This window comes from Halyomorpha halys, unplaced genomic scaffold (assembly GCF_000696795.3).
Source record: "Halyomorpha halys isolate HHAL.00 unplaced genomic scaffold, Hhal_1.1 Scaffold254.1, whole genome shotgun sequence".
Lineage (NCBI taxonomy): Eukaryota > Metazoa > Arthropoda > Insecta > Hemiptera > Pentatomidae > Halyomorpha > Halyomorpha halys.
The window spans coordinates 649340-673589 of NW_027109499.1; the positions used below are offsets into that span (position 1 = coordinate 649340).

Sequence of the window (24250 nt, forward strand, 5' to 3'; positions counted from 1 at the left end):
GTGTTATTTTAGATGTATAATAATTCTATAATACAATGTAATATTCGTGCTAATCGTGTAACTACATTCTCCCTATATTTTTAATAACAATTATCAAAGCCGAACAATATGGCATGACAAATAGTCAAGAAGATTGGAAAATAAGGGGTTAAGAAGAGGATTGTGTTTCGACCTACGTCGGAGCCTAGCTCTTTGGCAAGGGTTCAATGAGTCATTAGTGCACGAGCGTCCTCTGCAAATTTACTGCCTCAAGTGAGCATTGTTGTGTCTGTCGTTCAGTAATAATGGAGCTTATAAAACATTCATTAAAGATTTTTTTTTAAATATTAATTCAGTTTCATAATCTAAGAAAAAGAAATTCTCTAGAAACAAATGAAATAATTTAAAACGGCTTAATATTTGCAAAGATTATTGGACTTTGAATTATCTATTGTTTTGCAGCTATATATATACTTATGTATCTTTATGAAGTCATGAGCATAATTGATTGTAAGAAGATAGCAGGGGTGACGACGGTCAGCAATGGTAACAAAATAGTAGAAAAAACTATTTATTTTTAATTTAACCAACGTTTCGCTTCACTTTGCAGTGCTTCGTCAGGGCTAAATAAAAACAAAACACAAACATTGTAAGGAGTAACAGAACATTAAAATAAATATACAAAGAAAATAATAAACATGCGAAAACAGTTTTGTTGTTTAAAATATATAAAAGAAATAATAATAAGCTTAAGTTAAGGGATATACATGTAGATAGATTGGAAAATAATTACTAATTAAATTAATAAATAAAATAAATTATTAAATTAGTAACTAGTTTCCAATCCACTTATAAGTATACTTCCTTAACTTAAGCTTATTAATATTTCTTTTATATATTAAAAAAAAAATGTAATATTTTATTATTTTCTCTGGTTATTTATTTTAATGTTCTGTAACTTCTCACAATGTTTTTATTTAGCCCAGAGGAATCTCTGCAAAGTGGGACGAAACGTTGTTTAACAATAAATAGTTTTTCTATTACTTTGATTCCTTTATTGACCACCACTCGTACTATCTTCCTTCATACGGTCAGCTATCTTCTTCCAATATAAATATATTACATCCAGCCTCTATATGTAGCTATCTAGTTCTTCAAAGGATTGGAGAAAGAAACAGGCGGTGGATCGTGGATGCTGACCATATCATCTCTTATATAAACTAGTAAAAAAAAATGCCTCCTGGACAAGTACCGAAATTAAGATGCTGTTTATTCATTTTATTTATCGCTTGTATATATGTATATATTTTTATTTATTACTACTTAAATTCATTATTTATTACTATATTTCTTTTTTTTTTTTTATATATATTTATCACTTTAATTTTAATGTATTTGTTTTCTTGCGTTTATTTATATCATTGTATAATATTAATTAAATATTAACCCCGTGGGAGAATATGCTAGATTTTTATGTGTATGTACATATTGTCGCTATATTTAATTTTTTTTGGAATCTATCTAGTAGATAAATTTTATCTTTATATTTATAGGAAAATAATGGAAAAAATGAATATAAAGGAAAAAGAACATATTACTTACATATTCAGTCACATATTACTTGTATTTTTCATTAACTTATAATACTATAACTCAGTATTATAAGTTAATAAAACAATTGACTTATAATAAAAGTAAGCTGAGTTTGCAGGAACCCATAACTCAACCAACTTACATCAGGAACCCAATACATTTGGACAGCACAACTTTTTCAATAACATACTTCTCTCTCTAATTTATTTATATTTTAAATATTACTCTACTCTTTTAATTTAGTAGCGTTATATATTTATTTTACACTTCAAAAAGGAAACCTAAAGGTTCGTCTTCAGTGTTCATTTCGCTATTGGGGACGGAGCGGGTCAACTTCAAAAAAACGGAAGAGGGGATAATAAACGGAAGTGGAGGCTGTCATTGTCATTATAATTGAGTTTAAATTACAGGTTACCACGGATTGAGGTGGCTATGGTTCCCAGCCTCCATGATAGTAAGCAAACAGCTCTTTTGTAGGTCAGCTGAAAACATAATGGACAAAGTGATTTTCTAGCTTATGTATTTTAAAAATTTAAAAAAAAATCAGAAGTAATCTGAGTTTAGATTTTTTACTCTCGCTCGTAGATTCCGTAGTAATCACTACATAAATAAAAGATAGTCTTAAAATGTATTTAATCACCAACCGGAATGGCCCCTCCCCATTTGTATGTCTCTATAACCACCAATGTATAACCGCCTTCAGCGGACCATGTTTGCTCATCTTATAATGCCATACGGCAAAGGAAGATATAATGTTATTTGTATATGTATAATGTATTGCATTATATTATTCTGTATTCTGTAACCACATAAAAAATAAAGAGGTTTGAAAAAAAATGTATTTATACATAATCGGATACTAAACATATGTTATAGGATTTAAATCCGATTTATAACATATTTGAAGAATAGTGTCATAAATTAGAGAATCAAATAAATCCTAACAAATCCCATCTGATCACCTTTACTCTCCGTCGTGAACCTCTACTATCCCGCCCCATGCACGACCCAGCGGGGGCTGTCCCCCTAGAAGACAGAAAAATGGTTAATTTAATAAAAAATAATTTATTTTAAGGTAATACGGGTTGTAATAAATAATAAAGCACTGTGACCATTATATATTGTTTAATTTTCTTAAAATATTGGTTTCATTCGCCTTTTCCGCGTTAAATGACACTAAGTGATTGAATATGTCTTCCCCCCTCTAGTTTTGATCCTGGGTAAACTCTTGTCCTTCCCTACTTTATTTTCTTTTTCTTATAATATTCCACTAATGCGTGGCCTACTTAGTACTCCATCTTGACAAGAGACTTACTTGGAATCCCCATACGAGACTAAAACGACATGAAATTGCTCGTAGATTACTACAACACCTACTTGACAAACGCTCAAAACATCCCACTTACTACAAAAACGCTAATACACTATGATAATCAGACAAACGGAAATGAGTTCGGGGCTTAACCAAACCATCAAATTCTTCCCGTATCCAATCCTCACAATCCAAAATCCTCGATGCTCCTTATAACGTCACAAACAAGCTCATCCATAAGAGCTCAACATCCCATACGTTATAAATTTGGCCTGAAATAGATTCATTCCACATTCTTTCATTCCAAAATTCTTATCCACCCAAACCCATTAGATCTTAATCTATTATTCTTAACAATCCCTGATAATCCACCGAGGCGTGTGAAAAGAAGATGGCTACATGATCTATTTAAAGCAATGATTGAAGTACCCTCATTGGGTGGTTCGTTTTGAAGATTATCATGTGTTCTGAGACATTTGTAACATTTACTAATTGTATTTTTTTTTTTTTTTTTTTTTACAGTTATCAATTTCAATAAATAAATACAAAGAATAAAATAAAATAAAAGATTTTTTACCCCAATATTGCGTTGCCACAGTAGGATAATATGTTAAGGGGTGTATTAAGGCATGTTTTCTCAAAATATTACAAAAATGGAAAAAGACAAAACAATAAAATTATAATAACTGATATACAGTGGATTCCAGTATTTTGTTTTCTATTCTTTTCCTATTCAACTATATTCAAACGCTCTAATGTTTTTTGTGTTGGCATGTTATTTTCTTTTACCTCAAAAAGGTTCCCACTAATTTTTTTTGGCGCCTGCATTCAGGGACTCCAAAAATCGGAATGGCAAGAATGTATCAAGAGGTCAATCTGAATGACATTCAAACCAAAGATGGATTCAGAGATTGATCTTGTAAGAGCAACACAGGTGAATTTTCAGGTTAATTTTGAAATTCCATTATTCAAAATTTAAAGTGGATGGAAGATTGCCAATTCATCGTTCATATGGTGCGTTTCACTTTATTCTTACAAGCAGATACCAAAACAATGGCAGAACAAGCTTTCTTAAGTAAATGTTATGTAATAATAATTTTGCCTCACTTCAAATTCTTCAAGTTATTAGTACAAGACCCCAAGAGGAGGAAAAAGGCAGTTATCTCACCCCAATTTTTGATTACTTTAATAAAAGCTATGTATAATTAATAGTCAAAATTGATGAGTCTGCCAAGTATAGGTAGGGGGAATAAAAATGGTGGCTGTTTCAAACCGATAAAAAAAAACTTATTTTTCATTCGGAGGCTATTTTAAAAAGTAGGAACAACACGAGAAAACCTAAGAGAATGTCATTTAAAGAAGAGTAAATTTGCTAAAATATGAGCCCTAATAGAGTTATTTACGTTAAATAGTTTTCGAGACATAGCTTTTTAAAAAGCAACATTTCATAAAAACGTTGTATGGGACGTACTGAAAGATCAGTAGTTAGTGAATTTATTTTGAAAAATTTATATCTCAAAAACCATTTGACGTACAGATGTCTATTAGCACTCAAATTAAAGCTAGTTTAATGAGCTATAAAGTAGTTTATGATGTTTATCTTTGTAGGAGTAATAGTTTACATGAAATTCGCTAAAATAAATTGATTTATAGTTGTTTGGACATAGGGCTAATATTTCAGCAAATTTACTCTTCTTTAAATAATATTCTCTTAGATTTTCTAGAATTAATGAAAAATTAATGTTTTTTTAAGGTTTTAAAATAGCCGTTATTTTTTATTCCCCCTACCTATACTTGGCAGACTCATCAATTTTGACTAGTAATTACACCCAGTTTTCATTAAAGTAATCAAAAATTGGGGTGAGAAACTGCCTTTTTTTCTTCCCGGCTCTTGTACTATATAGTTTTAGATAGATAGTTCCTTATACATAAAGGTGTACATGGACTCTGATCTATCTATCTATAAAGGATTATATATCGTATAGAATTGCCGAGCATACAAATCGAACCCAAAAAATGATGTATCGATATATCTGTCATAGTTGATACCTGACTAGTCGTGGATGATCTGACAGTTGAAGCAGAGAGATTTTTTTTTTCAACATAAAGTAAAAAAAAGAACACTTTTTTTTCCTCTTAAGAAATGGCCTAAACGCTACTAAGAGTGAATTTTTTTCTTTTCAGCTCTCTCACGCTACAATTGAAATCTGAAATCGGAAAAAACCTAGGCCACGCAACAGTGGCTTTGTTGTGGTCTCAAGTACTTTTTTACTTTTTAAATAAGGTAAATTGAGGCAAACGCTTATTTGATGCAAGTACGTAACTTATTTCAATATTTTTTTTAGAGGCACTTTTTATCAAAATTTGAAGTAAATAGGGTAAATTTGCTCAAGATTACTATAAATAGCAGCTTTACCAACAAAAAAAATTGAAATAAATCTCCATTTTAACACTTGACCCGAATATGTAATTACTCCGACATATGATTTTTTTTTCACGCCTTCAAGAAATAATAAATAATTATTTTCAGAAGATTATTAGTTGACCGTATGTGTTTAATTGTACTGCAATGGCCCGGATGGCGGTCAGGAACGCTACACAAAATATTAAAAAAACTACTGGCCACTAACGTTTTCCCTATTTTGCAGGATTTCATCATATGCACGATTACTACATATATTACATTGTATTATTGAATTAATATAATGTATTATACATCTAAAATAACATCCATATATATAATATCATATTCATTACATCACATTAGCTTAATAGACTTATTTATTTTATTTTAATTTTCGTATGCATGTGTTAGTTTTTTTTTTAATATCAATAGATTGTAAATATGGACACCCTATTGGATATTTTTTTACTATATTTGGATTGTTTATATAATTTTTATACTTTTGAGTTTAATTTTGTTTTGTGTTTGATGGAAAGAAAGTGAACATTTTTAGAATTGAAATAATGGAAAAATTAAACTAAAAATAAAAATGTGTTTATTTATTTAATGTAATTTACAACTGTACAAAATAATACAATAGGTAAATATGTTGTATGTTTAATATACACTTGTAAATCTTGGGAAGGAACCACCCATTGGTGGTACTTCAAACATTAATTTAAATTAGAATGTCTCGTGACCATCTTCTTTTCAGACGTCTCGGATGATTATCAGCGATAGTTAAGGATGAAAGATTAAGAATTAATGGGTTAGGATGGTTAAGGAGTTTGGAATGAAAATACGCATATCTGTTTTGGGTCAAATCTACAACGAATGGGATGTTAAGGTCTTTGTGAATGAGTTTATTTGTAACGTAATGAGGAGCTCATCAAGGTTAAATATGAATTAAAAACTAATACGTATTCATAGTAAACATAAGAATGTACAAAGAAGGTTGTTTAAAAAAGGACAAAAAATCGAAGTTTATTTATGAATATTAATGTATTCAATATTATAAAAAAAATATACAAATACATATTATTACGTCACCTATTCGGGAGTGCGTAGCTCAGTGTTAAGGTACTGTTCCAATCCGGCTCTGGCAGATAATTATTAATTCTGTTACTGTAGCCGTGAGTCAACCCCCGAGATCAATGCAGCGTCATAACGTGGGTACACTAAATAGGGGGTCGAGCGTGACCAAATTACCGCCTTGCACAACCGTTTGTCTAGTAAGCATACTTCCATTCAAAATACTGCACTCCTGACCTTCATGGATTGTAGCCATACAGATTTATTTTATATTTACTATTCTAACCAAAATGGGGGGGGGGGAAGGGGTGAGTGTCGGGTTTTCATTCCGTGGGACCTCCACGATGCAAAAATCAACCCGCTCAGGTCTGAATGGAACTTGTAGTTATGGTTGAGGTTGCTTAGGTGACGCCTTAACCCCCTTTTGCATAGCAAGAACAACCAGAAACGATCTTAAACGCATATGATTATACAGTCTGTGTACAATTCTAGACCGCCTAGAACTAATCGTTTTCATATTTTTTATTGGAAAAAAAATCGCGGCAATATTAAATAGTGAAGTCTATTTATTTTATTTTATTTTTATACCAGATCACTCTGGTGTGCCTTACATGGTTGATATAACTTATATTATATGTATTTTTTAACAGTTGATTATGAGGAGGTATAGTTATACAAATGACACCCCTACCTACATAAAATGTTCTTATTAAAAGAAAAAAAAATAATAATAAAATAAATAGATAAGAATAATGCTTCGTAATAAAAGAGGAAAGTAAAATTAATAACAAAAAATAATGATATTGCTAAACTTAAATAAAACAAACAATTGTCTTCTAATAGTAAAAAGAAACAAGTTAATTTGAAAAAGGGAAGAGAGAAGAAAAAGTGAAGTCTAAAATCAGTTTTAAGAACTAAACGTACAATGGTCGAATCAACAAAGATATGCTAAGAGGAAGAATTTAGTACTAGGAAGATGGCAGAAAGATGAAAATTGCTCGGGAACGCAGTTTAAAAGATAAAACCATACAATTATAGATACAAGGAAAATTGACTAAAAGCGACTAAATTAAATATGTCTCATCATCTAAAGACGCACAACCATAAAATAAAAATGGAAAACCCAGAAATTCTTAGGGATATATGAAAAAAATTATTATTAATTTAGAAAGAATCCGTGGTCAGATGATGACGCGAGTAGGGAATTCAAGGAAATCAACTTGTGACTCGGCTGAACTTTGAAAGATATCTTGGGTTAGTCACGAAAGTTATACGCCATCTTACCTCATTAAATTACTGGCATTTAAACTATTCTAGTTTAGAAATACCGTTTAACTAACTTATTTAACTCGTTAAGCTAAAGTGAGTGCCTCCTGGGGTGCCATGGGCGAATGTCACTTCCTTAATAAAGAGTGTTATCTCGGCAATATGAACTTCGGTACTCCGACCACTCCAAAAATCCGAACTTCGGTACTCCATCCACTCCAGTAATACGAACTGGCTTAAAAAAAGTTACTTGTTTTGTTTTTTTAAAAAGTTGAGATGAAAAAAAATTCCAAAATAGAATATAAACTATTCTACATTTTGCTCGTACAACGTTTCGGGACATTATCGCATACTCATGGACCTTTGCAAAACTAAAATTAAGTTATTCTTATCAACAATTTTCATCTATGTTATTTGTTTATATTTGAAGTTCTTGTAATCATATTTACCACATATTTACAATTTCCATATTGAAATCATGTCAAATATGCACTTATAGTTTAAAATTATTTTATAACTACATAATTTAGAGATAAAAATTGTTGATAAGAATAACTTAACTACCGCAATTCAAATCTCTCTCTCTCTCTCTCTCTCTCTCTCTCTCTCTCTCTCTCTCCCTCTCTCCCTCTTGTGTTTTGTGGGCGTGTGAGTAAAAATAATATTAATTAATCTTACGATTTAAGAATGTTTTAAAAATCTTTATACAGTTACTGGTCAAAGTTGATGACTGTCAAGGCGGATAAATGATTACTATTCCAAATATTACACAAAAAATTCATTAACAATACTTTAGCGTTCAATAATGGTTTTTTGTATTGTTAATAGCGAAATTAAATAATTAAATTTTTTTGTAACGTTTGAAAACAATCGCCATTTTTATTCTCCCTGACTAATTATTAACTATAAATAGTTTTCATTAAAGTAATAAAAAAAAATTGGGTTAATATAAGAGGGGTTTTTTGCATCTATGTGTCTCAAAACATAAAACCTCAAATGTTGAGGTAATTTATTCTTTTTCTTGAACGATTAAAAACATTCGTCTTAAAAATAATGAATAAAAAAGGTTTGAATCTAGCAGAACCGTTACATTACAACGCATAACATTATGTAATTCATAAAATAGTACATGACTACATAAGATAGAACAATAAACTTAGACTTTAGTTCTACCTTAAACACTTTCCTATAAAATTAAATATTGCAGGTTTGTGATACTATATTTGTTTGATTTAATTCAATTTTTGGACTCAGACCATTTTCAATTCAACCGGTACATATTTTCCGGACATTAATACTGAAAATTTATGAATAATAAAATTCTTTACTCACTATAATTATTACTTCCAGCCAGGAATACAGTATTTACCTGTAACAAAAATAACTTAATTAGGTTATTAAAATATTATTAATTTAAATCCAATATGTAAGTTATCAGTTTTTTAAAATAAAATTAATCGTTTCACTGTACACCTTTTTAATGTTTCATGTACTTTGTTCATTTATGTTAATATCATTTAAGTGTTTTTATCTTTTTCAGCCCTGATGAAGCTCTCCAAAGTGGGGCGAAACGTTAGCCCAATATAAATAGTTTAATCAATATTTGAATATTTCTTTGACTGCACCCCGATCATCTTCCTTTTTTATTACAAACGGTCAATCAGCGATCTTCCAGTGTGTACCAAAACTTTAGAACACATTATTTAATGTAGAGTAATTTTTTCAAAATATCCCTAATAGAGGGTGAATGAAAACGAAAATGTTTTATGAGGATGTAATAGCTGGAAAAATTCAAAAGAACAAAACAAGGATATGCATAATGCCGTTTGTTGCTTCCTTTGTTTGACGAGCATTTGTACAAGTCTTAGATTTGCGGCAAGTGGCAAACGTGTAGAGGTAAAGCATAAGTTATACTTAAAATAGAGTAAACATTCGATAAAATAAAAGAGGAGACAGGCTTGTTACAGATCGCCTGTAGCATAATGAGGACTACTTTCTAAACTGCTAATAGGAGCTTGCCTTTCCTTTAGCAATGACAAAAGAACTAACGACTCTTAACAAAGACTCCAGGATCAGAACGACCTAGTCCTGAAAGAGCAAGCGGACTAGAACGGACAGGACAAAGAGCTAACAGTGCCCATTGGGTAGTGAGCAATTGACCCAGTGAGCCAAAGCGGTCGATATCCTCAGTCCACCCTGACCTGGGCAATGCTATTGTCGAGTGGCGGCAAGTCGTTGCAGTAATGTTCGAAAGCAGCGAAAGTAGGGGTATCCTTTACGCACTGATTCCTTTAATACGGATTAATGGTCGTTTGTAGCCGAGGCAGTCTCCAATTTGGACTTGCTCGCGACTGCACCAGGTGACGTACAACATAGCTACAAAATAATATTAAAAAAACTATTTATTGGGAAAAAACGTTTCGCCCCACTTTGGGTTTCCACAACAGGGTTTCAAGTCATAAGTCAAAGTGGTTTCAGAAATAACCACTTTAATTTATGAAGCCATATTGACTAAGCCCTGAAAAATGAGGCGAAACGTTGGTTACCAAGAAGTATATTTTTTTTACTATTTCTAACATTCTTAACCACCAACCGGAAAATCTTCCTACAATCTAAAATTAATTAAATAAAAAAAAAAGATTTATTATGAAAATGTAAAAAATACAATACAATGAAAAATACAAAATTATCTCATTCCATTCGATATTTCCAGACTTAGGTACACTGGAAAAGAATTAAAGAACTATAGAAGACAGAGACACAACAGAGACCATATGCTTTTGCTATGAACTAGCGAAATTCAAAACATAATTACAGAAATTGTAGGGTTTTTTATTTTAATATCTATATTTAGTGCATTTATATCTGGTATGTTTTATATCTATTACCTCCTTCTTTTTAAATATCCATATCTATTTTTCAATAATTTACTACTTTTATTTTCATATATTTAATTTTTTTTGTATGCATGTATGTTTGGTGTTTTTTTTAGATTTTTATTGAATACAATTATGTGGATGATCATGTCAGATTTTTATGTGTATATATTTTATAATACTGTTGCTTATAATTCTTTTTAATGAAGGGGGAAAAAATATGTAGGGTTAACAAATAAAATTTTATAATGAAAAAAAATATATACAATCATAAAAAGGCCATAATAAATAATATTATAAAAAAAATTATGTATCACTGAAATGTATTTTAAATGTTAATACAATGACTATATATGTAGGTTTCAAAACCAATTTACTGGTTGTAAGTATGCTGTGTATGAAGCAATTCAATGCAGTTGTGCCCAACATTTTTAATGAAATGTTTCTCTCCCTTTTGATATTTCGCTCACATCAAGAAATACTTGTAATTATAATTAGCTGATAGTTAAAAAAGCAGTGATATGTGTGAACCCTTTCGATATTACAAATGTTTTTTTCGGATCATCTGGATCTCCAATCTTCGGATCTCTTCAAATGGTGAGGGTACAGCGTTATAAGCGGTAACGGGTACAAGATGTTGAAGGGAAGAAATGAAAGGCTTGCCTTGTTGACAGACAAGCCAATTATAGTTTATCCCAAACACTTGCAGCCCTTTGTGACTTATTCTTCGTGGGCGTAGCTCATGGTAGCCAATGAGGAATAAGATTCTAAAAGGGTGACGCCCCGACATCCAAGTTGAGGGGACTAGAGACTGAGCTGGAAAACGGGAGGACTTGGGACACGGAACTGGGAGTTAGAAGAGGAAAAAGGACGAACTTCAGCAGATGAAGAGCTGAGGAAAGATAGGCTCTTCAGATTTGAAACTCGACGGCAAAGATGTCAAGAGCACCCCACGGCATTCAGCTATTCATAGATATATCAGGTAATCATTTATAATATAATAATATTTTATGACAAACCATTTAATCATGTAATCATGTGTATTATATCACTCCTTATTATATTATATATTTCAATGGTAACATTATTTTATAAATATAAAGATATAGATATATATTTGGGCCAGTTGCGAGCCTACCTTCTACGCCACAACCCCTGATCAAGACCTGAAACTCAGGTCGAAACGTCGGCATAAAATAAGTAAATATGGTTTTGTTTATTTATGTTGTTCTTTGCTGACCGCACCCCCGACAAACTTCTCCAATAATTAATAAAGATATATAATTGATAAACTGGTAAACAAAACAAACAGCCCTTTGGAAAGGAATTGCAATAATAATAGTTTTGTTGGAATTAAATAATTTTAATTACCTTTTTTTTTTTAATATTTATTTATTGCTATTTACAACTGTACATTATAATACATTTAGTAAATCTGATCTAAGTTAAATTGGAGTATTACAGGCGTGTAGAGAAACTACCCATTGGTAGTACTCTAATGACATTTTACATTAGCTGGTCTGGTGGCCATCTTATTTACAGGCGCCTGGGAGGATTGTCAGGAATGGAAGAGGGTGCAAGATTAGAAACTAGGGGGTTTGAGTGGTCAGAGAGTTCATAATGGAAGGAGTAATATCTGGTTCGGGCTAGATAGGTTACATAGGGAACATTAAGGTCTTTATGTATGATTTTATTTGTGACAAAGTAAGGAGCATTGAGGATTTTCCGAAGGATTTTGGATTGTAAGGATTGAATACGAGAGGAATTCGAAGGTTTAGTGGAGCCCCAAAGCTCAACTCCATATGTCCAGATTGGCCTTATTACAGTCATGTAGATCAGTAATTTTAATTAATAAAGATATATATTAGAATAATTATCCTGGCACCCAAATACAAAACAGGTATATACATAGCAGTAGTTACAATACAAAATTAAATTTTAAATAATTATTTCTTTTAGTTTTAAATATTGAAATTAGTTAGGGAGATCAGTAACGCCATCTGCTGGTTAAGATTCTATCGAGACCAGTTACACCAAGTCTTCACAAGGACGTCAACCACTCCGAGCTATTGGGCTCCAATGTCCCGCAAGTCATACCTTTTATGGCTCTCACCTGTCCCGACAAGTTTTAGTTCAATTACATATAAATTAATTATATACCTGTAAATATATCATATTACAGGAGTATACATAGTAATTATGGCGCCTAGCTGTTTTGGTAGCATTTATATTTATACTCTCATTTCCGTGTCATTAATTAAAATTAAAAAAAACAAGAAAACAATGTAATTAAGAATCATTCATTAAAATCGAGGCTGATATAGTCAAAGCAAGGTGCCAAAAAGGAATCAATTAACGACAATTAATTTCTTCCTTATTGACTGACCTTAACATTGAGGGCTTAATTGCTCTGGTCATTATTATTTTTAGCATGCTAACAATATCACTCTTTTGGAATGTATCATCCAATTTCTAAGGGATTTATTGAGAAACCAATTAGTTAAAATGTTATTTCAAATTTTATATCATCTATCCTAATTCGAAAGTCTACTTTCACGTACTTATGTATGGAATATGTAGTAAGGGAAGGTATTGCATTTAGAAGGAAATACATGTTTTGAAGTCCTTGAGTCCAAAAAATATAGTCTCGCAAAATGGTCTGTGGGTTTGTTTATGCCTAGCCTAGTTCAAAATCGATTGCCATGGATGTAGCAGGAAATTTTCGCTAAAATCGTTAAATTAAATGTAGTTTAATATCAGCTAGGTCTTATTCAAATTAAAATGATCTGACTAAGCTTAAATGAAGATTTTTTAAAAAATCTTCCTCTAAAACAATTTTTAAATTTATTCTAAACACAAACAACAATTAATTCACTCTTACTCTCAACTATTTATTTCAAAACATCTCCAAGGATTTATTTTGAGAGACAAAATAATAATTTTAGAAGAAAAATATTAGAATCAGTTTACATTTCAGAAAATATAAATTATACAGTAAACTTTAAATCAGATTCTAAATGACCAAACCACCATTATTCAGACATTTTAAGTAAGATAAATATGTAATTATTAGTAAAATGTTAGTTATAAGATGAAATGTTGAAATTCTTGAAATATACACATGTATATATATTATATATACAAATATATGCATAGTTATGTGAAAAAATAAAAAAGAGAGAGGGGTGCATGTATGCAAAAGAATGTATATAATAAAAACACAATAATTATGGGTTTAAGTAATGTTAATTTATAAGCAAAAAATTAAAAAAGAACGTTAATTAAATTGCAAATAAATTAAATTTAGTGTTAAAATGATAACAGAGTCCTAACCTGTTGAAGGTAGGTTTTGTTGTTAATTAGGTTAATGACAATATTTTTTGTGGAATAGTTTTGAATTTAAATAGTAAAATTTGGAAGTGAATAATCAACTTAAAAATAGTGTTTGAAAATGTTATGATATTATTTTAATATTTATTATGTATTAATGATATAGCATGGGCAATTAGCCTGCAAAAGAGACTTTTTAAAGGATATATGACATCAAATGATTAAGGCATATTCAAAAACTTTAGTATTGTATATAGAAATAATGTAATAGTAATATGAAAACAAATTTTTTAGTTTGTCTCCTTGAGAATGGCCTGAGGACCGAAATGTAGGAGATGTGAAATAAATAGTTGAGAGTAAAAGTGGATCAATTGTTGTTTTGTGTTAATAAGAAAATAAACCACTCACAAATAATTAGTATAATAAATCATTAAACTTTTAATTTTGTGTATTTGAAAAAAAAAAAACAATTCTCGTTGTCAGCAATAATAAACAATGATTGAGTACAAAATATCACAGAATTTTATGAAATACTAAAAAAAGAAAAAAGTAAACCCAGAGGAATTCGATTTCCGATTGCATTAGGACTTCATTAAAATGCCCTATTATTTTTTTCAGGTACAACAGAAAAGAGTAAAAGAAACTCTAAAATTGGAATTTCGTAGTAACAGAAAAATAAAAATTATTTGTTGGTAGGAGGATAGTCCGGGTGGTCAATAAAGAGATCAAAATAGTAGAAGAAAACTATTTATTGCAAACCAACGTTTCGGCCCACATTTTAGATTTAACAAACCATTAAAATAAAAAACATTTCAAAACAATTGTTATGTTTATAAAGTATATAAAAAAGAATTAATAATAACAATATAAGAAAGTATACATGTATGTGAACTGGAAACAACCTACTAATAAATATATCCAGGTGTGATAGAATTTCTATGTGATGAAATGATTGTATCTTGTTTTTTTATTTAGCCCTGACGAAGCGGGGCGAAACGTTCGTTTACAATAAATAGTTTCCTTTTTTGCTATTTCGATAGCTTTATTGACCGCCACCAGGACTATCTTCATACGGTTAACTATCTTATTCCAAAAATTATTTGTTCATAATTTTCGCCTTCCCTGGTCTTTAAATTTTTTTCGAAAATCACAGATACAGCTAGAACCCATCAATCAATACTTTGGGTCGTATAACTTAAGTTAAACTGGTTCTTGACTGCAATAATATTGGTGATTCAGCGGGTGCTGTAATGGTCATATTTCCAACTGACTATCAACAGGTTTTAGTTAAGTTTAATGTCACTGTCTTACTATAAATGTCTTGATATCACTTAACAGGCTTACAATCTTACTTAAGAACTAATTTTAAAACTCTTAGTACATGTCAATAGGTTGAGACATTACTCGATAATGAAGGATAGAATTGCAGAACTATTAGATTGTTCTTCAAAGCACATGTTCCCGCTGCATCCTCCTTACATCTGTATTCTCCTCAGGTTCATCCTGTTGATGCATGTGTCCTTATTCTTGAGCCAAGACACCTGTTCGCTTGGATCTTTGCATGCCTATGTTCGATTCATTTCACGCCAGTTACTCTTGAGTAATAGTTAACTCATAATTACCAAATTTACTTTATTTAAAACCTGTTGTAAAGAGCAACAATTAACATCGGAATACATATTAACATTTTTTTCACATCTCTCAGGAACTAGTTGAAAACTGACGACATTTATTTTAATTATTTTTTTTATCTAGTAAACACCACTTTCACTATTATTTATTTCACGAAATTCGGCCAGAAAGGGAAAACAATAGGTGAGTATATTTTGAATGTTGATGTTTTGTTATAGTTAAAATTAAAATCTGTACCGCTACAACCCATGAAGGGTCAGGAGTTCAGTACTTTGTAAAGAAGTACTGTTACTGGACAAACGGTTGTGCAAGTAGGTGCTTTGGTAAGAATCACGCTCGACAACCAGATTTTTACCCAATTTATGAGGCTGGGTGGACCTCAGGTGGGCTCCCGAACCCACATGGTTGACTCACGGCTACAGTGTTGTAGAAAACAATTTTCTGCCCTGCCGGATTCGAACCCGGGTCCTTGGAGTTAGTAGCATCGTACCTTACCGTGGAGTCACCGTTCTCTTTTTTTTTTTGCATTTTATTATGATTACCATAAAGTGGGGTGTCTATGTTACAACGCCTTTTACAAGTTTGGAACACTGTGGAGGGCTTGAAAAAGGGATCAGACAAGTGCTGAAGGTTTTATAAGTTTGCTTAACGGTTGCCCTAGCAGTACCAACTATGGGATTCGCAACATGTCTATTTCTCGAATATGTGGGATTTTTTTTCGTAACTTCACAATAACACAACATTCCTCATAATGTTCCAAACTTTTGTTGCCAAGTCGTCGTGGTTGTGGAGTGTTCATCTGTGTAATTTTCGTTATTAATAATATTATTCTGCAGTCGATCCTGATAATGGATTGCAGAAGATGTTATTCCATGATTTTACATTAATTAAATACCCAAACATGTGCCTTTTATGGTAGGGTTGTGTTCCATTTTAACCGTAGAGATGATTATGGTACAAACTTGTTTATCCGAATAAACCATGTTTTCACTCTTTTACCGGACATTATTGTAACGAAAAGTATCTTGTCTACAAGAAGATATTAGGAGGACGTTCCTTCAGAAATTATACCGAAAAAAAGAGACTTCAAAATTCAAGAGAAAAAGCTGTTCAAGTACGGCCGAGAAAAAAACGACTGAACTTGTTCCTGGGGATTTTGACATCTCCTGTGAGATATTCCTTATAATTTGGATGCCCCAATGGGAAGCTCCCGAACTCAGCCTTGACTAATGGCTGATTTGACAGCATAAATATTTTTCTAACAAAGCAGGATTCGAACCTAGGCCACGGTTGATAGTAGCACTGCGCCTTACTCTCTGAGCCATCCCACTCTATATGTTACTAAAAGTAGAACTAAGCAATCTGTCACCCCTAACCTCTTCCTCATACCGATATGCAAGTGGTGCTCACTTATTCTTATTACTTTACTATGTTAAGGAAGGATATTGGTTATCCAAATAATTTCACGGCATATATAATAAGAAAGTTCGGTCGAGCAAAGATGAAACTACGAAGAGTTGATCTAAACACAATAATATTAACCACTATTAGTCGAAAATATAAAAAAACACCTCCGAGTTGTATCCCAATAGAAGCAACATTAAGAATACCCCAGGTACAAATAAGGAGCAGGTGTCGAGAATAATTAATTTTATCTCAACTATTTATATAAATTTGCTTTATAAAAAATATTTTATTTTTTGCAAAGAGTTGTCTAATTGAGGCGTTCTAATTCCGCCTCGTGAGAAGTGAGATCACTGCTAAGCTTTCGCCAAAACATTTTTTTTTCTTCCTCACAACGGTTTCATTTGAGCGCCTTCTTATAAACAAAAAATATGGCTCAGATCCAGATTTCCGATATCTAGCGTAGACGAGAACAAAAAAATTACTCACATTACAAAAAAAATACAACAAAAAAAAATAGCCCCATATTTAATTACAATCGAAATATGAAATTATGATGAATTATTGAAATAATGAACTAGCGAGCAGGACGTTCTTGATTTATGGCAGGTGTGACTTAGTGTTCCTATTTTTCCATTGCTCCGTCCATTTATTTTAATTCTAAAAATATTAAATTGATGCAAAAATAATAGAAGCTTCCAACTTTGCTACGTTTTGAAACCAATTATGAAAACAAAACTCTAATATTTATTCTATAGTTATCATTAGAGACCGGATTTTGTACACCAAAAAGCCAAAATGGGTGCAGTGAAAAACCTAAAATGTTCATAAAACACCCAAATCCTGCAATAATAAAGTATATTGTTTGTTCAGTCCACAGGAATATCATTGATGTATTGTTATTATAATGCTTGACTGTATAGTCATAAAAACAAGAGGGGGGGCGCCATATGCCACTAAGATATGCACGTATCCCAGCACTACCTACAGTGTTAGCGGATAATTAGACGCCAACAGGGCGAACGGGAGTGGAGGTTCGCTCTTGAGGGTAGAACGAGCCTGAGATTATTCTTGGTACCACGGCCAAATAACCATGATTGGCTAGATACCTTAAATAAATACCAGCATCGAGCGCTGTAAGCGGAGCAGCAGAGGATGGCCACCTCCGTCGAGCAGGAGCAAGCAACAGTTACAGGTAAGATCATTTTCTACCAACCCAATGGTGACCCAAATCACATCTCAGCTATAGAACACTTTTTCCCCCATATCAAAATTTACTTACCATCTAACTTTATTATATTATTTTCGGCCTCCCCCTTTCACTAGTTTTCTCATTTTGTTTCAATATATCGATTTTCAACAATCTCACTTTTATAACTAAAACCCCTTCTGATATAATACCTAGACCTGGATCTAATTCAATCATAAATCAAAATTTGAGGAAGGTCCGGTCAAAACATAGTTTAATTAATAATACATGGAAAATTTAGTTAACCTTTTTTGAATCAAATCAAACTCGCTAAATACTCTCTACATTTATGCAAGCATCAACAAAAAACAAAACTAAACTGTTTAAAACCTAAAATTTTGTCCATAATTAAAGATATAAGAGGTATCTAATCGTATTAATTGATTTTATATTCCTATTATGGAAGCTAGAAATCAGTTTTTCAACTTTTTAAAAATATATAAATTTTTAGTTTCAAATTCAAAGAATAAAATCATTTTGCTGCATGAAGCCTCGTAGAAAAGAGGGATTTTGAACATACTTTTTTTACGACTTTAAGCTGTTGTACAATGCTTATGAAGATATACTTCATTAATACTAATGAGAAAATACAGACTCTATGTCATACTATGTACAACTAGAATCTACTGCTATATACAACTTGCCTCTCCGAGTGTCCTGTGACAAAGCTATTCGCCCACGTTGGTCGTATTAGTAATCCACAAATTAAGAAACGCTATTGTTATTAATAGTATTTAATGGTATAGTATAAACTATTTAGTTGTTCCTCTAAATATATGGCCTATTAAGGTAGGCCTAACTGACCGCAGAGAAAGTGACCTTTTTGTACTCAAATCATATGTTAATACTTTATCACTACTGAAAGAAAATACTGACCATTAAGTAGGCCAAAATTGTCATCTCAAAGGGGATTGGCATCTGTCTAACTATTTTGTGTTTAACATCCGTGATTCAGTTCCCACAAAGCTAATATTTAACCGCCTTTTCCAGACCTTTGTAACTCTGCTTGCCTAGATTTCGTTGGTGACTCCCACTATTCTACCCTTGACTCAACGATATTATTGGGCTTCCTTAAAATCTCTTCCTCTTAATTTAAGGATATCTAATTTGATGAATTCTCTTTGTACCCCACCTCTAGCCCACACAAAATTCGATTGGACAATGACTTTCTCTTGCAGTTTGGGGTGCTAAACCATTGTCATCATTCCTATGCTTCTTTTTAAGTATATATTTTGTCAAAAGGACAGAAGAACATTATAATAATTACTATGCTTAAGAGATGAAGTCCTCCGCCTTCATCTGAGTTTTTCGTAGCTTATAAGAAGCTTATAAAATTATATTTTACTATAAAAAGTAAATCTTTAAGGGTTTATGCGATGGGGCTTCCTTTAATTAGCAACTGCAGCAGTTTGAATACATCCTATAGGGTTGAAGTTTTATTTTGTGGCAGTCTCACGGAACGAATACTTGGCCCCCTGATCCTGATTAGAATAAACAGTGTTGGTTACCGAATCGAAGGTGTGGATGGAACTGGGTAGAAACATTTCCAGGGACTGGAACAGTCTCATACATCATAAGAATGTCCAGAATAAAATCAAGCTATGATGAATGTACAATTAACAACTTCCACAAGTGGTGCCATAAAAGAGGAAAGTTACTTACATTACCCCATAAAGGATTGGAATGCAAGGGGTATGTCAGTAACAAAAGACACCCAATCCCGTCAAAGCCGTATTCATGGCCAGGTATTAAGTGTTTTGACTGCTCTTTGTGTAGTAAACATTTAATCTATTTATCTATACATTTATAGTGTTAACATAAAGCTAAAGTAATCTATGTTAACCATACTGCTTGCAATGTGAAGGAAATATGGTTCACAGTGCAGTGATGTCTGCAGAAGTTAAGCATTGGAGATTTCGAGTTTGAAGATAAGCAATTTTATAGCAGCTAATGTGTAGTGACAACGAACAGCTGAAGTCAATCTTGTGGAAGCAGAGCTAACGAATAACGGTGAACACACGAAAAATGGTGAAAGAATTGCATAGACCATTTTTTTCCAAGAGCTGTTCAGGCGGGTGTGACATGAGTTAATCAGGGCTGTATTTAACCCAGTTTAAGTCTGGATATGGAGGTCTCCAGAGTATAGTAATTTTTTCAGAACATTTTTTGGTTATTAATAGAAATAAACAACATACTAGTAAAGTATTTGTTTTTCTGTGCTAGAGAGTAGTTTTAGAATAGTTTTTACGGTTGCCATGGAGAAATAAAAATACTGGCGATATCTGCGTAGACAAGGGGTGTTACGTTTGTCATGGTGAAATAAAAACACTGGCTAGATCTGTGTAGACAAGAGGTGTTACGGTTGTCATGGTGAAATAAAAACACTGGCTAGATCTGTGTAGACAAGAGGTGTTACGGTTGTCATGGTGAAAAACAAAACACGAGCGATATGTTTGAGACGGGTGGGTTTTGTTTTTGGTGAAGGCGACAGTTTTGATTTTGGAACACGTATGTTCAGACGACTGGGTTTTGGTTTAGTCAAGGTGACAGTCTGATTTCGGAACACGTTACGATTGTTAAATGTGAAGTGGTAATAGTTTAAAGGCCCTCTGTCTGTACGCTTTGAACCGGAATATCACCAAATGAGAAATGTTGTCATATATGTTTTGTTTTTCAAAATTATGGTATTCTACTTCAATGGACGGTCACTAACACTAGAAGTGGCGATATAGTGACGTTTCTTCAGCATGTCCTGGATAAGAGAATAATAATGCAAATATAGTTATTAAGGTTAAGCATATAAGTTAAGGTTAGGTCTACCTATAAGTTTTAATTGTTTTATTAATTGATAAGAATTCTTTTTTTTCCTTTTTCATTCTCTGTATATATATTTTTTTCTTATTATTAAACTTTTGTACATATAGTTCTGCTGTTCTTTCTCTGCTTTCAACTTGTTAATTTACTTTTGTTTTTTTTGTTGTTGTTCACAGAATATTACGATAATTCAACAGGTGGGTAGGTAACATCCCTAGGTTTTCTGTTATCTACATGTGAAGGTATTCGTCAGTGGTCATAATTCAACAATTGTTTTTATAGGGGTATATTTTAGTTATATTGTGGGCATAATGGTTCGGGGTTTTCGTTATTTCCAAGAAAAAATAACGTGGCGCCTAAGGAGTAATTTATTCTTTATTGTTTTTTTTTCCTTTTGTGATTATATTTCTTTTTATTTGACTTTAACTCACCCCCTTCTCCGCTGAGCGTGGGGAACGATAAACGTATAACTAAGGATAAGTCAAAATTTGCGGTTATAAATTATATGCAACTAGTAAATTTGCTATTATATATAAAATAACAAGATAAAAGCCATGGCCAAAACGACCAAAGTTTTCGAAGGGTACTTTAAAAATCAAGTTGTATATAGTAGTCTAAGTTGTACATAGTATGTCATAGTCTCTATTTCGTCTCTCATTCAAATAAATAAGTATCATACAGAACTGTACGTTCGCATTCAACTAAGTAACGCAATATTAATCTACAACCAAAAATTTTTCTATAACAGTAACTATGCTGCGTTTTTAAAGAAAATAGACTAAGACAGAAGCCGTAAAGAAAATTATAAGTTAAGTCCTTTCAAGGTAATATAACAGAAAACGGGATTACAGAGAATGGAAGTGTTTGCAGACCCACAGATCGAGCCGGAGGAAACTCTTAAGATTAAAGCTCAATTAAAAACTCGTTACCTTGCGCCTGAGTTAGGAGTTAATTAGGAAAGGCGAACCAGGAACTCTTCTTCATTATGCAAGGCTGCGAGTAAGTGAATAATTACTGGAATGATTCAACGGTGAAATTAAAAAAAAAAACGAAAGAAAATCATTTGACAGTGGAAACGAAATTAGAGACAGTTATTCATATTTTTTTAAAAAATATTTCTAAAATATAAATTTATAATATGAAAAACTGGTGAAGTTTGCGCATCACACAACATTTTACCCTCAGAGTTGCGAAGGAATTTTTATGTGAATAATTTAATAACATCAATTATATGATTTATATGATAGATTACCGTTTAAATAAAATTAATTTTAGTCTTAAAGCCATCTATATTTCTTTATAAGTCTAACGTTTCGGCCAATTCTGCCATACTCAAGGACAATGTTAAATACAAATTTAGAACCACATCAATTTTAAAAAAACTTTATGCAGGCTATTCTGCCCGCGTCATTAATTTCAGTCCACAATCACCCTATTTTGTCAATTATTTATTGTAAATTAAAAATTTTAATCACAGTTAATTTACACTATTATAATTTATGACATTACATAAAAAATAAATTATAAGAGTCAAAACTTTTTGATTTTTAATTTACTATGAATAATTGACAAAATAGGGTAATTTTGTACTGAAATTAATGAACTGGGCAGAATAGACTGTATAAAGTTTTTAAAATTTATGTGGTTCTAAAATTTCATTTAACATTGTTCTTGAGGATGGCCGCATTGCCCGAAACGTCGGATGGTTTTGAGACTAAAATTGGATAAACTTTATTTCATTTAAACAATAATAACCCATTTCAAGAAAGTGTGATTATATATAAACTAAGATTATCGTTAAATCATCCAAAACATTAATAATTAGTGGTTTGGAAGAACAACTGCACTGAAGTAATTGTAAGACACAATTACAATTATTGTATTTGTATAAAAGTAATTGCGATTACTATACACAATCATAACGACCAAGTAAATAGGAAAATTTTCAATTATAAATTGTTTTTATACTTCATGTGTATAAATTGTTTATTACAAACAACAAAGAGGTACAGTTATTTATTCAAATAAAAATTCAGCACTTAAGCTCTGAAAAAAGAAAGGAATCTATGAACTTGATTTATTTTTTGTTTAAGTAAAAATATCATTATTTTTATTTTATCATGAAAATTCATAATTTAGAATATCAACTTTGTTCCTGCAATAATTCTACAATTTCACCTACGATAAAAAATCTATATAGATACGAATGTGGTGGGAAGAGATCGGTCGCTCAAGACTTTTTCCGATTCTAACTACAGACTATATAAATTAACACTTTCTCTCGGCTGATTTAAAAAAAAAGTTTTTTAACATTCCTGCTTTAAATATTTCAGTGTCGCAGGACTATTTCGAGAAAAAATTGGTTAATTGGTCTCAGGTAGCCTTAAAACGAGTATTTCCATCGAAAACTCGAATTCGAAAGTTTTCACGATCGCAATTCTTTCCCCTACTATATGCTCTATATATAGGTTATAGATAGTAAAATACTTTATTTATTTATTTACATTGATGTCTGCGCTTTCAAGTTTTTGTACGAAATAATTATTAATTTGCTAATCTTAATAAAAAAATATATATATAGAGAATAAATTAATTATTAAAACTGCTTGAAATAAGCCGAGATATAAATAGAAAACTAGAGCTGTTAAAGAGCCAGAAAGCGGAGCCTAAATAAGCCTTAAGAGGAGCGAAAGCCTACCATTGAGAAGAAGATGAGGAGTACCCTCATCAATAATTCATGACTTCAATGGCCAGGGCTCGGACCCGCATTTTAATTAGCTCTAGCTTGCCTTTGATTCGATTTTCACCTCGACTGTTTCAAACCAGATAGCGGTTCTGTTTGTTTGTTATTTTTCTCGGGCTGTCATCTTAAGGAATTAATCACAATATTTACGATTTAATTCTGTTTTCAGATAATATTGGCTTATAAAATAAGTTCGTTGCGTTTTTCAATATTTCAATTTAATCCTCTCTGTATTTATAAAATCATGTTTACTTGATCAATGATGTTTACAAATTCTAAAAAAATCATTAGTTAAGGTGCTTTTATGCATCAGTTTCAACCGATATTTCTTATCTTTAACTGATATTTTGCTTGCTCAAAATGGAAGAGAAAAAAAATTCATTTTCATCATTTAATGATTTTTTATTCCCGAAAAGGAAAATCCGCTGCAATGACGGTTAATAAAATTTGCAATGTGTATGGCGATGATATAGGGTGTTTTTTTAAGCCCGATAGAACTTGAAATTGTAAAAAATAACACAAAAAATTAAATTGTAATCAAAATTTTTTTTTTATTCGAAAGATCAATACGTGACAT

At 31.6% G+C, this 24250-nt stretch overlaps 1 protein-coding gene across 5 annotated transcripts in view; it reads right to left on the reverse strand.

Moving 5' to 3' along the window:
• Positions 1–24250, reverse strand: part of mrj (DnaJ heat shock protein family (Hsp40) member B6 mrj) — a 376384-nt gene that overhangs the window by 68886 nt on the left and 283248 nt on the right. The window contains exon 2 of one of the 5 annotated variants that reach the window (XM_014419922.2): positions 8958–8994. The exons of the other annotated variants lie outside the window; for them this stretch is intronic. The gene's annotated coding sequence lies outside the window, so the exon portion shown is untranslated. The remainder of the gene's footprint in view (positions 1–8957; positions 8995–24250) is intronic. 5 annotated transcript variants of the gene reach the window in all.